Below are 14,045 nucleotides of genomic sequence, written 5' to 3' on the forward strand. Positions count from 1 at the left end.
AATATGAAACAAACAATATGCCTGTTTCCCTGCAGCGTTCTCCACGTTTGGGACATTTTGCAGTAACGCCAGCAGCGCCGCAATAATAACTCAGCCGCCAACCAGTGGGAGTTATTGGCAGACTGTGAAAGCGACGGCAGAAACGTGAGCATAAGTCTTTCTTCTTTCTGTGCAGAAATAAAAATTATTTTGGCACAATCAGCCGAGCAGGAAGTTCTCAGAAGACACTAGTGCGCATTCACCTAGGCAATGAAGGGTATGTGTGCTATCAGAAACCGATCATTTTCAGGTTGCTGTCAATGAAATTTCGCATAAGTTGATGAGATTCTTGTTAAAAGGCAGAAGACAAATCACCATCTCGGCAACTTTCATTTTCCTTTGGAATAACAGGGCAAGTAGCGATGTCACATAGGCCGACACTATCAGGCGTTTTTTTTTTAGACAATTAGGCTGTATTATCACGATGATATTCTGTATAAGTAAATGTGGTAAAAATTGCTGTAGTACTGCCTTTTCGCTTGAGAATATTCGACCGCCAGATGAATCGAGGCACACAGTCAAACTGCTGAGCAACACTGAAATTCTGCCCGAATAAAAGCTGGGATTTTATGAGTTAACAGAACTTTTACAGGCATTGTATCAAACGTTTACAAAGGTTAATGACAACCCTGAAAGGATCAAGGGGGCCAACAATTTCATATTTTGGGAAAAATGAGGCCTTACTGTGACGGACTTGTAGGCAAGGTTTGAAGCGTGTAGGTATTATGAATGGCACTTTGTGAGTATTTATTGTATATCTGTTTCTCTTGACTTTCATGTGGTATACGAGGAGTGTTTGCTTATTCTTATATGTGAAATGTGTGGAGTATACTGTTTATTTATTATTACACAGACCTTGCGTCAGAACCCATCTCACAATTGCTGGAGACGGTAATGCGTAAGCATTCAACCAATTCAGCGACAGAACGTATTGCCGCCGTCGAAACGAATTATGCATTAAGCTGTACTACAGGGAGACTCCTCTTTCGCGCTTTCCTGTAAACATTCAGCGCCACCTAGCGCCGCCACCAGGAAGCCTGCGCGTAGCCTGCAAAATGCATGATGCGCCGCTGCGCGCGAACGCTGAGTATCACGGCATGCAACAGCCGGGCTCCTCTCTCGCACTTCTTTCTGAACACACTGCGCTATCTAATATCACAGTCAGAAAGTCCGCGCATGGCCTCGGAGACGAGAAGCGTGACGTGCCGGTGCTTGCGAACATTGAGAATTCGTCCCACGCTTGCTGCAAACTCAGTGGCGCATGCGCAGTGACCCAGGTTGGCGAGAGGTTCATTGAAGAGCGTCCCATACCTAGTGTATGCATGGCGCAGCTCGCTAGACTCTTCGCGACATCTACATCTACAAACGTTGGCATGTGAGGCGTTCGTTTCAGAAGTGACGCAGATCCAATGCATTTGTGGCGCAGCCGGCTAATGCGTCGGGTCTCCTTCACAAACGCTTGTGACTTGGCTTCGATCCTATTCAGCGTCGGATAAGTTTTGGGGATCTTTTTCGTCATTATAGACCGGTACATCCACAGAGACACATACCTAGTTGTCCAAACGGGCATCAAATACGTCCATTGAAGTGCGGCACACCCCAAGTGGCGCATACGGAGCAACCAAAGTTGGCAATCCCACAGGCTCATTACAGACCAGCGCAGACAAAGTGGCGCATATCCAGGACTCCAAGTCGGCGTCAAAATGTTTCGGCGAACAGTGCCCCTTACCCAGCGTCGCATCTACAGTGGCGCCTGTCGACGTGAAATAGGTTTGTTAAAGAGTGGCACATATGTACCCAGTGCCACATACTCAGTCACCCAAATTGGTCTGTTGGTTGGTTTTGAACCCTTCGTCCCCGCGCTGTAGTCCAATACGCTACCCTTTTGACTGCGGAAGAACCAGTGACTCGGGTAGGCGGGAAAAGGTTAGAAGCAAACATCGATACAACCATAGACAGATGCACCGAAACATAGCTGCAGAAACTGCGTAAAGTACCCTATTTTTGCTAACAAAAGAGTGTGAGAGAGATACAAAAAGGGAGGAAAGACAGGAAGGTTAGGCGGTGTATGTACCGGCTGGCTGCACTGTACTGGGTAAAGAGAATAACAGGAGAAAGAAAAGAAAAAAAATGAGAAAAAATCACACAAAGGTGCGCTACTACGCGCTACAACATATAAAGACGGCCGCATAATTCACAAACCCTTAAAAACTTGAGCAGAACCGTTAAGGCCTTGAGTGCCGAAGCCCGTCAGGACCAGTGTCTTAGAACATTTCCTGCGATGAAGGGGTGACTGTCTAGTTTTTACAGCGCGGTCGCGAGCACTTTTCTTGACACATTGTTTCGGGGACAGTCAAAGAGGAAGAGCTCGATCGCATCCTCGCAGCCGCAGGTGTCGCAAGTAGGCCTGTCAGCTATTCTAATACAGAAGGAATTGGCGTTCGAGAATGCCAGGCGGCACAGAAGTGTTCCTTCCACTCGTGGTGACCCTAGTGGAAGTCGCAGTTCCAGACGTGCATCCAATCTGTGTAGACGTGCGTTCGTGAATTTACTGCTGTTTCACAGTGTTCGTAAGCTTGCGTGCGAGAGATAAGTTGTATCCTAAGTATTATGTATGATGGAAGTTTGGCGTTCCTGGCTTGAATTGAAGCGTCCCTCATTGTTGCTTATTACTCGTGTTTTCTTATTTTTATCCATTAGACAAGACTCCTTATTGGTTTCACCGGTGTCTCCCTTGAATTATAGACGGCGCCTGCTTTTATTTGGTGAATATAAGGGAAGCGCTATGAATAATATGAAACCAACTTCAAACAGTCAGCGTCTTGCGGCCATTGAAATAATTACGTGTTCATGTGCTCCTTAGTTGTTAGTATGTATTCACGACTGAGCCAAAATTTATCCCTCTTCCCACGGATAAATACGAATGACACTAGTGAGAAATTCACACTAGTCAGAATGACACTAGTCAGAATGACACAATTTGTCAGAAATTGTGCAAAATTATGACCAATCTTTTGTACAAAGTTTATTTGCGTGTGCATCTAAAACAGCATTCGTAAAAAATTACACTCATGAAGTGCTTGATAGCGGTAGTTGGCCCATTTCAGGATATGTTTCCCAATCTCCTGAGGAAACTCTGCGTAACTCCACGTTTATATTTAACGGCAGTGGGGCTGATGTCAAGTTCAATGAGTAACAAAAAAATTAACGTCGCTGGCCTAGTTAACAGGGTTCCAAATTATAACTAGCCTTTCTTATTTGCTTGTTTTTATGTTCGTAGCTGTAGGTTCGTAGGTTCGTAGTCGCTTTTTCTGGTGTTTTGAGTTGAATAATGAAGCCACCTATTTTACGTTCGTTCAATATAATGAACCGTATTCGAAGTAACGTGTAGGTGAAGTTCAATATGTATGGTCTAATTACGGCCTTTGCAGAGTGTCACGCATGTCAGCTGTGCAAAACGTTGTATGTACGTATTGCGGCAGCGCACATTTTAGCTCGCTTCCTTTAGCGAACTGCGAACGCCACCGAGAGGAAAGTAACCGAAAATTATGGCAGGTTTACATTCTCGCGCAGTAAGATGAGTGCGGATGAATTGATACCTTAATGTTAGAATCATTTCTTCGAAAGTACTCGAAAGCAACCTATGCGGGCAAGATATCAAAGGGGCTGGTCAAATGAGGGTAACAATGGGTATTTAAGGTATACGGGCCATTGACAATTTCTTGTCAATTACTCTAACGAAACAGATTCACTCGAAACAGAATTGTGAATAACCAAGGTCCACAAGTCCGTTTTGATGTTTTTACATAGGATCTCGCAAATACCTGAAGAACCAATGCATTTATCAAATAATTGCCAGGTGCATATACAAACATTGTTGTCATCCTCAAATTTTTTATGAATGATACATCCTGTGAGTTCACCTGCTACCACTCGTGAATTGCAGCGCGTGTAATAAAGAATAAATTTGAATCTTAGTTGGCCAAGTTTTAAAAAAGATTTTCAAAAACATTTAAATTTCTCGTAGAAACCTTTTATATATTTTTGAACAAGCCAACTGAAGCAGTACAACATGGCTACAAGTCGCAGGCGGTCATAAAAAAGTTTTCACTTAAGCAAAAACATCTACCTATTCAAGTTTATATGTTCGCAACATGCGAATGCAACCTGCAGAATAATAAAATTTTGAGAACTCGCATCTATTGTGCTATTGTACCACTCTTGTTCCTCACCAAATCTGATGTCACTTCCGTTCTTTTTCAGGTTTGGTACAAGATACTTCATACAGTTCACTATGAAAGACATGGAAACAATGAACGAGACTTTCTCGTATGAACAATTTATTTTCTGCTGACGCAGTCGTAGCATGCACTGCTAGTTTCTACGTACTTTTGATGCCCAAATTTAGATCTTGAGCCCCAGGGGTCGTGTTTGCAACTCTAAACATATCCATTGAGCTAGAGTTTATTTTAACTGCAATGCAGGTCTACAAAGTGAGAGTGACGCTCATATTTGCGAAAACACGTTTTTGGCGCGACAGATATTAACTTTGTTTTCCTCGGCAGAGGGTAACAATTTCGACATTTTTATGGTTAACCTAATACCTTTCTTTACTCTCTCTTTCTTTCTGAAGCGGAAGAAATTGTATGCATTGATGAAAAGAACTTATCTGACCAAACGACAACTAAGCTCCCTCTCCAGAGGGAGAGGGAACTTAATTTTTATGATTTCGCGGCCTCAGCCGTCATCACCCCCGCCCCGTCTGGTAAGAAACACAAAAAAAAGAAAACAGGAAAGCACCGAAAGCACCTGCGAATGATGTTGCCCGCAGTGCCCCTGCTTCATTCTCGGATGCTCCCCTAGCAAGCCGAGCTGGAATACCGAATCTACGAGCAACGTCTTACACAACGAAGATGTATGTGTTTCGGCAGCGCCGAGCTATCCAAAGAGAGTAGATAATCACGCTGCCGAGGGATATGACAATTCCGGCTGCTTGGAGCCTAATTTATATTATGGATACCTAAGACCCACAACTTGCAAGCGTTCAAAATGACCGCGGTTTCTGGTCTGTTTGTACACCGAATTTCATGGAAGTTGAGCGTATCCGTCGAGATTAATTGTATTACTGGTTCGGTACTGTTGTGTCGGCAGCGGCAGGCAAGCGGGGGCTCGCGCCCAGCGAACGCGCGGCGAGCGCCGATGCAGAAAGGGAGACGCGGAGCCAACTGCTCCTGATGAAAACCGGACTAGGACTGGGCCGGCTCGCGGCTGTTTATTACTAAAAAGGACTTCGCACGCCAGAAGACACCTCCTGATTGGTCCCAGCTCTTCACATGACAGAAGGGGGCTGCGCCATCTAGCTAAACTACTACGAAACATAAATGTATGATAACACAGAGATCTGGCAGGGGGCGACACTATACTACAGTTACGTATGTCGAAACGGCATTCTTCGACCCCTGAAAGCTCAGTAAGATATTTTAAGATATGCGAGAACAACATTTATGTTGATGCCCCTCGGTAGCGTCCTTCGGGAAATTTGCCGACGAGCTATGACGGACTAGAGAGAGAGAAAATTGATTCTAAACCTCCAAATAGTCAAGCGCCTGCAACAAAATAAAAAAATAAACAAGGAAAATAATTTCATATGGACAAGCTACAGGCCGAGGAGTAAACACGCCTATGTAAATATTGTAAGGAAGATGACGAACGTGCGCGCAGTCAGCAGCATCGGCAGTATCAAGCGTGCAGCAGATGCTCGAGCTCGGGAACTGTGCTCCGTGCATCGTAGAACCAGCGGTCGCTACGAACCCCAATAAACCTCCTTTATAAGTGGTGGAGCCGTGCGGGGTAACGTTCCACTCTACCATCCTGGAACTCCGTTCTCGGACGCTACCCTCTGCCATGCCGGACGCCGACCAGCAGACTCTTCCATCGCTACCCGTCCCTTTCGCTGGCACCGTTCGCCAGCGGGAGCCTTCCATCTTCAGCGGAACCTACGACAATGACGTTGAAGAATGGCTGTCGTCCTACGAACGGGTGAGCGTTCACAACAAATGGAATGACTCGGACACGCTGGCTTACGTATTATTCAACCTCGCAGGCGTGGCCAGTCTCTGGTTCAGAAATCATGAAAGGGATATCCGAACGGGGTCGGTGCTCAAGACATCGATTACAGAAGTATTTGACCAACCCGCCGTCAGGAAACGCCGAGCCGAGCAGCGTTTGCGTACACGCGCACAGGACACGGGTGAGACATTCACCAGCTATATAGAAGACGTTCTCGATATGAGCAGGCGCGTGAACGCTGCCATGACGGAAGCGGAAACGATCAAGCATGTCATGAAGGGAATCGACGATGACGCGTTCCAAATGCTTCTGGCCGAGGACCCGCGCACTGTTGGCGACGTCATCAGCTTGTGCGAGAGCTATGATGAATTGCGTAAGCAGCGAGCTCTGACAAGGCGAGATCCCACACCAAATGCGGCATCACTCTGCAGCCTTACCATCGGCCCAGAACAAGCCTCCCTGATAACGCAAATCAAGGATTTCGTCCACGAAGAAGTCGCACGACAGCTATCTCTGGTGTCCGTCACTCAGGAGTCTGCCAGCACTTTGCCGTCTCATATCCGTAACGTGATCCATGAAGAGGTCGCGGAAGCGCTGCCGGCTGTTCAGCAGCAGGATGTCGTGACTACGCCAGTCACTTATGCTACGGTTGCTGCAATGGCCCTCGCAGTGTGCCCGTGCATCGCTTCCAGCAGCCTGTGCACCGCCCTCCCCCTCCCGTCCCCTGGACCACCATTGCCGTCACTAACCCGTGGCGTACTCCAGACAATCGCCCTATATGCTTCGCATGTAGGTATCCCGGTCATGTCGCAAGGTTCTGCCGCCGCCGATCGCAGGCGTTCGATGACGATCGCCGAGCGCCCTATGTGCCGCCTGATGCAAATGCGCCTTGCGAACCCTTCGACCCATCACCAGCTCGCTCCCAGACTGATCGCCGTCCTCGCTTCGAACGCCTCATTTCACCCTCCCCACGCCGTCGATCGCTCGCAAGTATCGCAAGAACTGCGCAAGTGTCGACATGCCGAAGTCCTCCTCCTTTACCTGCCAATGTCATTGATGTGTTTATCGAAGATGCCGCTACAGTAGCCTTAGTTGATACCGGTGCCGCTATTTCAGTTATGGATGCCAGGTTTTGCCATTCGCTTCGTAAAGTGACGACGTTTCTGTCTGGATTGTCGCTCTGAACGGCGAGTGCTCAACCCATTCGCCCTACCGCTGCTTGCACTGCCCGTGTGATCATACAGGACGTTTTGTACACGATTGAATTTATAGTACTTTCATCGTGCTCCCACGCCGTTATTCTACGATGGGATTTTCTCTCACGCCACAATGCCACCAGCAATTGCGCTCAGGCTGAGATTGAACTTTTCCACCTTGGTGACCAGGCCTCGGTCGATGCTCATCCCGCCGCTAAAATTGTCGTGAAAGAAGACACCTGTATCCCTCCGTGCTCTTCAGCATTCGTACCAGTCTTCTGTAGTACCATATCCGATGGGACGGTCTTCTTCATGCCCTCTCATCACTTTGTTACACGAAAAGCGCTTCCTTTGCCCTTTGCAGCTCTTGACTTTGCCACCGGTGTGAGCACGATGCCCATTTACAATCATGTTTCATCTTCGCTATCACTGCTCCGCCGCGAATGCCTTGGTTACGTCGAGTCGGTCGATTCAACACGAATTGTCTCCGTCCTCGACGAAGTGTCTTCTACTGTCGCCCATGAACTGAGTGCCCTCTCCTTACCAGACTCAACATCGACTGGTGTGTTCAGCCCATTCATCGCCGAAGATCTGACGCCTTCGCAGCGATCTCAACTTGTCGCAATCCTTCAGCACTTCCGCCTTTCTTTCGACGTTGCGCAAACCTCTCTTGGCCGTGCATCGACAGTCAAGCATTACATCGACACTGGCACTCACTCACCCCTGCGACAAAGACTATATCGCGTGTCCGCTACGGAATGTCGCGTCATTGCAGACCAGGTCGATGACATGCTCTGTCGAGGCGTCATTCAACCTTCCCAAAGCCCATGGGCCTCTCCCGTGGTCCTCGTCACAAAGAAAGACGGTTCCTTCCGCTTCTGTGTTGACTTTCGACGGTTGAACAAGATCACGCTGAAGGACGTCTACCCATTACCACGCATCGATGATGCTCTGGACTGTTTGCAGGGAGCCGAGTTCTTTTCTTCGCTGGATTTGCGGTCAGGCTGCTGGCAGGTTCCGATGGCAGAGGCCGATCGCCTGAAAACTGCCTTTGTTACACCAGACGGCTTGTATGAATTCAGCGTCATGCCTTTCAGACTTTGCAATGCACCTGCTACATTCGAAAGAATGATGGATAATGTTCTGCGTGGCCTCAAATGGAACATATGTCTCTGCTATCTTGACGACATTGTGGTGTTCGCCCCTGATTTCCCAACACACCTGCTCCGCCTCCAGCACGTACTCACTTGCTTTACCAACGCCGGGTTGCAACTTAACTTGAAGAAGTGTCGATTTGCTGTTCGCCAGCTAACAATTTTAGGCCATGTCGTGTCAAAGGAGGGCATTCACCCGGATCCCGAGAAGCTACGTGCTGTTACTGCGTTCCCAAAACCTACTACTATGAAAGAGCTATGCAGTTCTATCGGCCTCTGCTCTTGCTTCCGGCGATTCGTTCGAAACTTTGCGTCAATTATATCGCCTCTCACGCAGCTCCTTGGTGGCGCTAGAGATCTCTCATCATGGTCTCCAGAGTGTGACGACGCCTTCACAGCCTTGCAATGTCTTCTCACGACGCCACCCATTCTTCGCCATTTTCACCCACAAGCGCCAACCGAAATCCATACCGATGCAAGCGGTGTAGGCCTTGGCGCTGTGTTGGCACAGCGTCAACCTGGCCACCCAGAATACGTCGTCGCATACGCGAGTCGCACGTTAACCAAGGCGGGGGCCAATTACAGCGTTACAGAAAAGGAGTGTTTGGCCATTGTGTGGGCGCTTGGCAAGTTTCGCCCATATTTATACGGCCGATCTTTTGACGTAGTGACCGGCCACCACGCACTATGTTCGCTGTCGACGCTCAAAGATCCATCGGGCCGCCTTGCCCTCTGGGCATTGCGAATCCAAGAATACGACATCCGCGTGGTGTACCGTTCCGGGCGAAAGCACTCCGACGCTGACGCGCTATCCCGATCACCGCTTCCCCCGAAGGCCAGTCACGACTCCCCCTGCGAGTGCACATTATTCTCTCTGGACGTTGACACTATCGCTGCTGCACAGCGTAAAGATCCCTGCACTGCATCTCTGATCGACCTTCTCTCGGATACGTCGAAAGTTCCAGCGTCACATACGCTTCGACGCCAAGTGCCTCATATTGCGATTCGCGACCAGCTACTATATCGACGCAACTATGCTCTAGAGGGACGCACCTGGTTACTCGTCATTCCGAGAATCTTGCGATCAGAGTTCTGCTCCTCGTTCCACGTCGACCCTCAGTGTGGCCATGCGGGAGTCTTCAAGACCTACGAAAGACTTCCACACCGCTACTACTGGCGGGGAATGTATAATTTCGTTCGAAAGTTCGTCCACTCTTGTCATGAGTGCCAACGCCGGAAAGCACCACCGCACAACTCCGCCGGTGAACTTTACAATGCCCATCCCGACCCTTTGATCGCGTGGGCATAGATCTCTACGGGCCACTTCCGTTGACTCATGCCGGCAACAGGTGGATAATCATTGCGGTAGACCACTTAACCCGTTATTCGGAGACTGCGGCGCTGCCAAATGCTACAGCGCAGGAGGTCGCCAATTTCCTACTTCGCCGTTTTCTCCTTCGTCATGGAGGTCCACGTGAACTTTTAAGCGATAGAGGGCGCGCCTTCTTATCTGACGTCATCGAAAAACTGCTTGTTGAATGCGCTATTCATCGTAAATGCACTGCTTATCACCCACAGACAAACAGTACCACGGAACGCTTTAATCGAACTCTTGGTGACATGCTCGCTATGTATGTCTCTCCTGATCACTCTAATTAGGTCCTAGTTCTTCCGTTTGTCACCTACGCCTACAACACCGCAACTCAGGCCACTACCGGATTCTCACCCTTTTACCTTCTTTACGGCCGTCATCCTTCGCACACCATCGACACCATTCTGCCCTACCGGCCGGACCCATCTGAATGCCTGCCGATCTCGGAAGCCGCCAGACAAGCAGAGGAATGTCGCCAGCTTGCCCGCCGATTCACCTCGGACGACCAGAACCGCAAAAAAGCCGTTCACGATGCCCAGAACTCGACTCCCACTTTCCTCCCGGGCACTATCGTCTTGTTGTTAGTGCCACACCGCATGCCTGGGCTCGCTTCAAAACTCCATCCGAAGTACGACGGTCCATACCGCGTTCTCGAGAGAATATCACCCGTTAATTACCTGGTTGAGCCGCTGGCGTCGCCGTCCGACATGCGACGTCGTAACCGCGAAGTCATTCACGTTCAGCGTCTCTAGCCGTATCACAATTCTACCGTCCTTCCAGAAAACTAAGTCGCCAAGATGGCTCCTTTATTTCCGCGGGGCCATTGTCAGGAAGATGACGAACGTGCGCGCAGTCAGCAGCATCGGCAGCATCAAGCGCGCAGCAGAGGCTCGAGCTCGGGGACTGTGCTCGGTGCATCGTAGAACCGGCGGTCGCTACGAACCCCAATAAACCTTCTTTATAATATCTTCACGTTCTCAAAAGACATTCGCCCCTGTAGAAATTGCCGTGAAACATGAGAGTACGCTCATGTTCCACGGTAATGTATCCATTCCTGTTGACTCTTTTGCCGTTCAGTGTACTTTATGTAGTATTGCCACGTTTAATGGAGAGGCGATTTCTGAAAGAGGCCGTAAAGTTCAGAGTCGTGTAAGGCGCAGCGCAGCACCGACAAAAAACAAAGGCGCGAGCTCGTGAGCCAGCCCGTCCTCGTCTTCTTCTGAGAGCAAGTGGCCCAAGCGCGCGGCGCAAGCGCGTGGCATTACCCCTCATCCCACAAGAGCATCGACTCCAAGCTAAACAAATCATTGACGGGCGAGAAGACTTGTCTACGACAAAAGCTATGGTACGAACACCATGACTATTATTGTGTGCGATATGGTTTTAACCGCACGACGTGCACAATCTCAGGCCACGGTTGTCGGCGGCGCTCCTGCTGGGTGCCGTCCGGAAGAACTTCATATTGAGTTCCCTCACTCGCCGAAGCACTTTGTAAGGGCCGAAATACCGACTAAGTTTTTGCGAAAGCCCTTTTCGTTGGACGGGGGTCTGTTGCATGGGTCGAGAGTACGCCGCACCTCCACCAGAAAAATGCCACGTTTAATTGACAGGCGACTTCTGAAAGAGTCCGTTAAAGTCCGAGTCATCGAAAGCGCAGAGCAGCCACGACAAAAGACCAAGGCGCGACCTCGTGATCCAGCCCATCTTCGTCTTGTGGGAGCAAGTGGCCCAAGCGCGTGTCGATTTATCGAAGTATAATTTCTGCCGTTTATCGGCAAAATCATTAAAATGGCGCTAGTTAAGCGGTAAGTAGAATATCTCTAAAGCTATACCATCGGCCCTCTTGTCATGGCTGGATTCCTACGTACTGGCTTGTTTGCCAAAAAACATCCATGTTTAACGCTTTTTCGTGACGTGCAAGAAGCTAATGATGTGGAGCATTCCTGGTGAATGAGATTCAGCCGGTCTTGACGTAGCGTTTTTAATTGTGGACGAAGAAATTTATGAACATTTTTCTTCAATATCACAGAGCATTACAGCTGACCTGGTGTCTCGGGAGGTAGATCTCAGTATATTCCTGTTTTCATCCTCAGACTTGCAAGTGTAATGAATCACAGTGATAGATGGTTTACGTCAGAATGTCTTCGTGAGACGTATGCATCTTGGCACAAGGTGTGACAGGATTCCCACTACGTTGCAATTAAGAATCTGAAGTATCAGCAGAAAAATTCAGTGCCCTTCCACTCTGCGAAGGATGAGCAGCGAAGCTGTGTATGTGGGCCCCGTAATGCGGAACTGTACTTTCGCCGCGGGTCAACCTGGCGTTGCACAAGCTTCGGTATCGGCCCTCGTATGTGGAGTGCTTAAAGCCTGTTTCACCTCCACCGCGTGTTGGTCCAGCATCGCACGATCTTTAGGATCGGCTCACGTATGAAGAGTGGGAAGTACCACATCAGAGTTTGAAAATCTTTCTACCACATGGAATATGCGTCAGTCAACACGTTTATCATTTCTCAGTGCCATACATATAAAGCCGACTGTTAAGTTATAGTTTCATGCTGCAGCAGCCCCACTTTCGATACCGCCATGTTCTTCATTTTGTTCGCCATGTTTGGGCTGGACCTGCATTGAGGATTCACTGGTAGACACAGCGTTCTAGCAACAATTCTGGCATTGTGGTTCAAGTGATGCGACTTTTCAGCAACAGCTAAAAGTTTTAGGATTCGTCACGTTGGTTGCGTATTGCTCAACAAATGTAGCGCACCTGTTTGCAGTGGCGTATAAAAAACGAGGCAGCACTTATGATGTTCTTAATAAACGGTTATTAGTACATAAGCCCGTTCTGTGTAATAGTTGTCAGATCCGAAGAGTTATTGTAGAAATGCTACTGGAACTGCCATTTTGTCGCGCCTTCAATGGAGCGCCATTTGTAAGAGACAGATGAGCGGCACGAGAAGGCCCTGCGAGCACTGCTTGTAGAGATGGTCTCGTTGGAGGTCATGATCTTCCTGCCGGCTAGCTATACGAGCAGTTGACAATTTTTGCCACACTGAACTTATCGGTTTCGAGGTCGATAATCGAAAATTGTTAAAAAAACCTCAAAATAAAAATTTTGATGCTGCCTATTCTGCGCTAAAATATCGCTATACAACAATTGAAGGTGCATTTTCGGATGCTGATTTTCGTCTCTTCCCTTCACTAATCATAAATCAGTGTTTGTACTGCAAATGCTAAATCAGAATACACAAATGCGATTTCAGAAAGTGTATAAGTTATAATGCGTTTTCAGCAAATGTATGCAACAACGCTAAAGTGAATAGCATCCCTGACTTCATCGACAACGATGTGATGTGATTTGAAACAGCTATTTCTACAAGTGATGAGTTTCAGAAAAATTGATGTTTTGCTTTTTTATACCGGCTGCTGCAGTGTTCATATCATTTTCTTGTTTACATTGCAGACGCTGTCATGTTAACGAAATAATCAAAGATTCAGAAGAAGAGTAATATCCCGTTTCAGCTATAACCAGCTTAAGAACCACCTGTTACGAGCAAAAAACATTACTAATAAAGACTGAGAAAATTGATCCTTATCAAAATCATATAGAAACTTTGTTTCCTATTTCCTAGTGCTCGGGAGGAAGTACTTCCATCATCAGAAACTTGGCGCTGAAATTCTCGCACTTAGTTCCCTATTCAAAGGAGTCTTTTGACATCTTCCCAAACAGAAATATCTGGTGCGAGCAGCTGTATCGCCTAGCACTTGTCTTTGTTTGACATATGTACAGTCATGCCTTTCTCAGTACAAATTCTACAGCTTTCAAGGGTGAAGAGACACTAGGATTTTACGTCAAAGCATTGACGTCAATGTGTTGACGTCAAAGTATTGACGTCAATATTATAGGAACAGAAGTAATTTTTCAACAACTGAGCTTAAGCTGCACCGAAAGGTTTACGATAAAGTGAGAACATTTCTCATTTTGTACTATACTTAAGCTAGATAACTCGCCTTATCGATGGCTTTTGGCGTGTTTAAAGAATATCCAATTGCCTTTCAAGCGTTTCATACAGTACATTGACAATATATTTCTTCGAACACACCTTCTAAAGGAAATGCCTACTTGTTCATTTACGTTCGTATTCTTCATTAGTCCTCATATCTTACAGCGGAGGACTTAGCCGTTCTCTCCAAGCGAAGACATCTCGGGTAGGACGA

At 47.8% G+C, this 14,045-nt stretch overlaps 1 long non-coding RNA gene across 1 annotated transcript; it reads left to right on the plus strand.

The window, feature by feature from the left end:
* The first annotated feature begins 38 nt into the window (after positions 1–38).
* Positions 39–13,422, plus strand: LOC129387917 (uncharacterized). The gene is made up of 3 exons (XR_008615074.1): positions 39–144; positions 4,303–4,368; positions 13,291–13,422. It is a non-coding gene; the product is annotated as an uncharacterized lncRNA (long non-coding RNA).
* The last annotated feature ends 623 nt before the right edge of the window (positions 13,423–14,045 follow it).

This window comes from Dermacentor andersoni, chromosome 10 (genome assembly GCF_023375885.2).
Source record: "Dermacentor andersoni chromosome 10, qqDerAnde1_hic_scaffold, whole genome shotgun sequence".
In the NCBI taxonomy this organism is placed as follows: Eukaryota; Metazoa; Arthropoda; class Arachnida; order Ixodida; family Ixodidae; genus Dermacentor; species Dermacentor andersoni.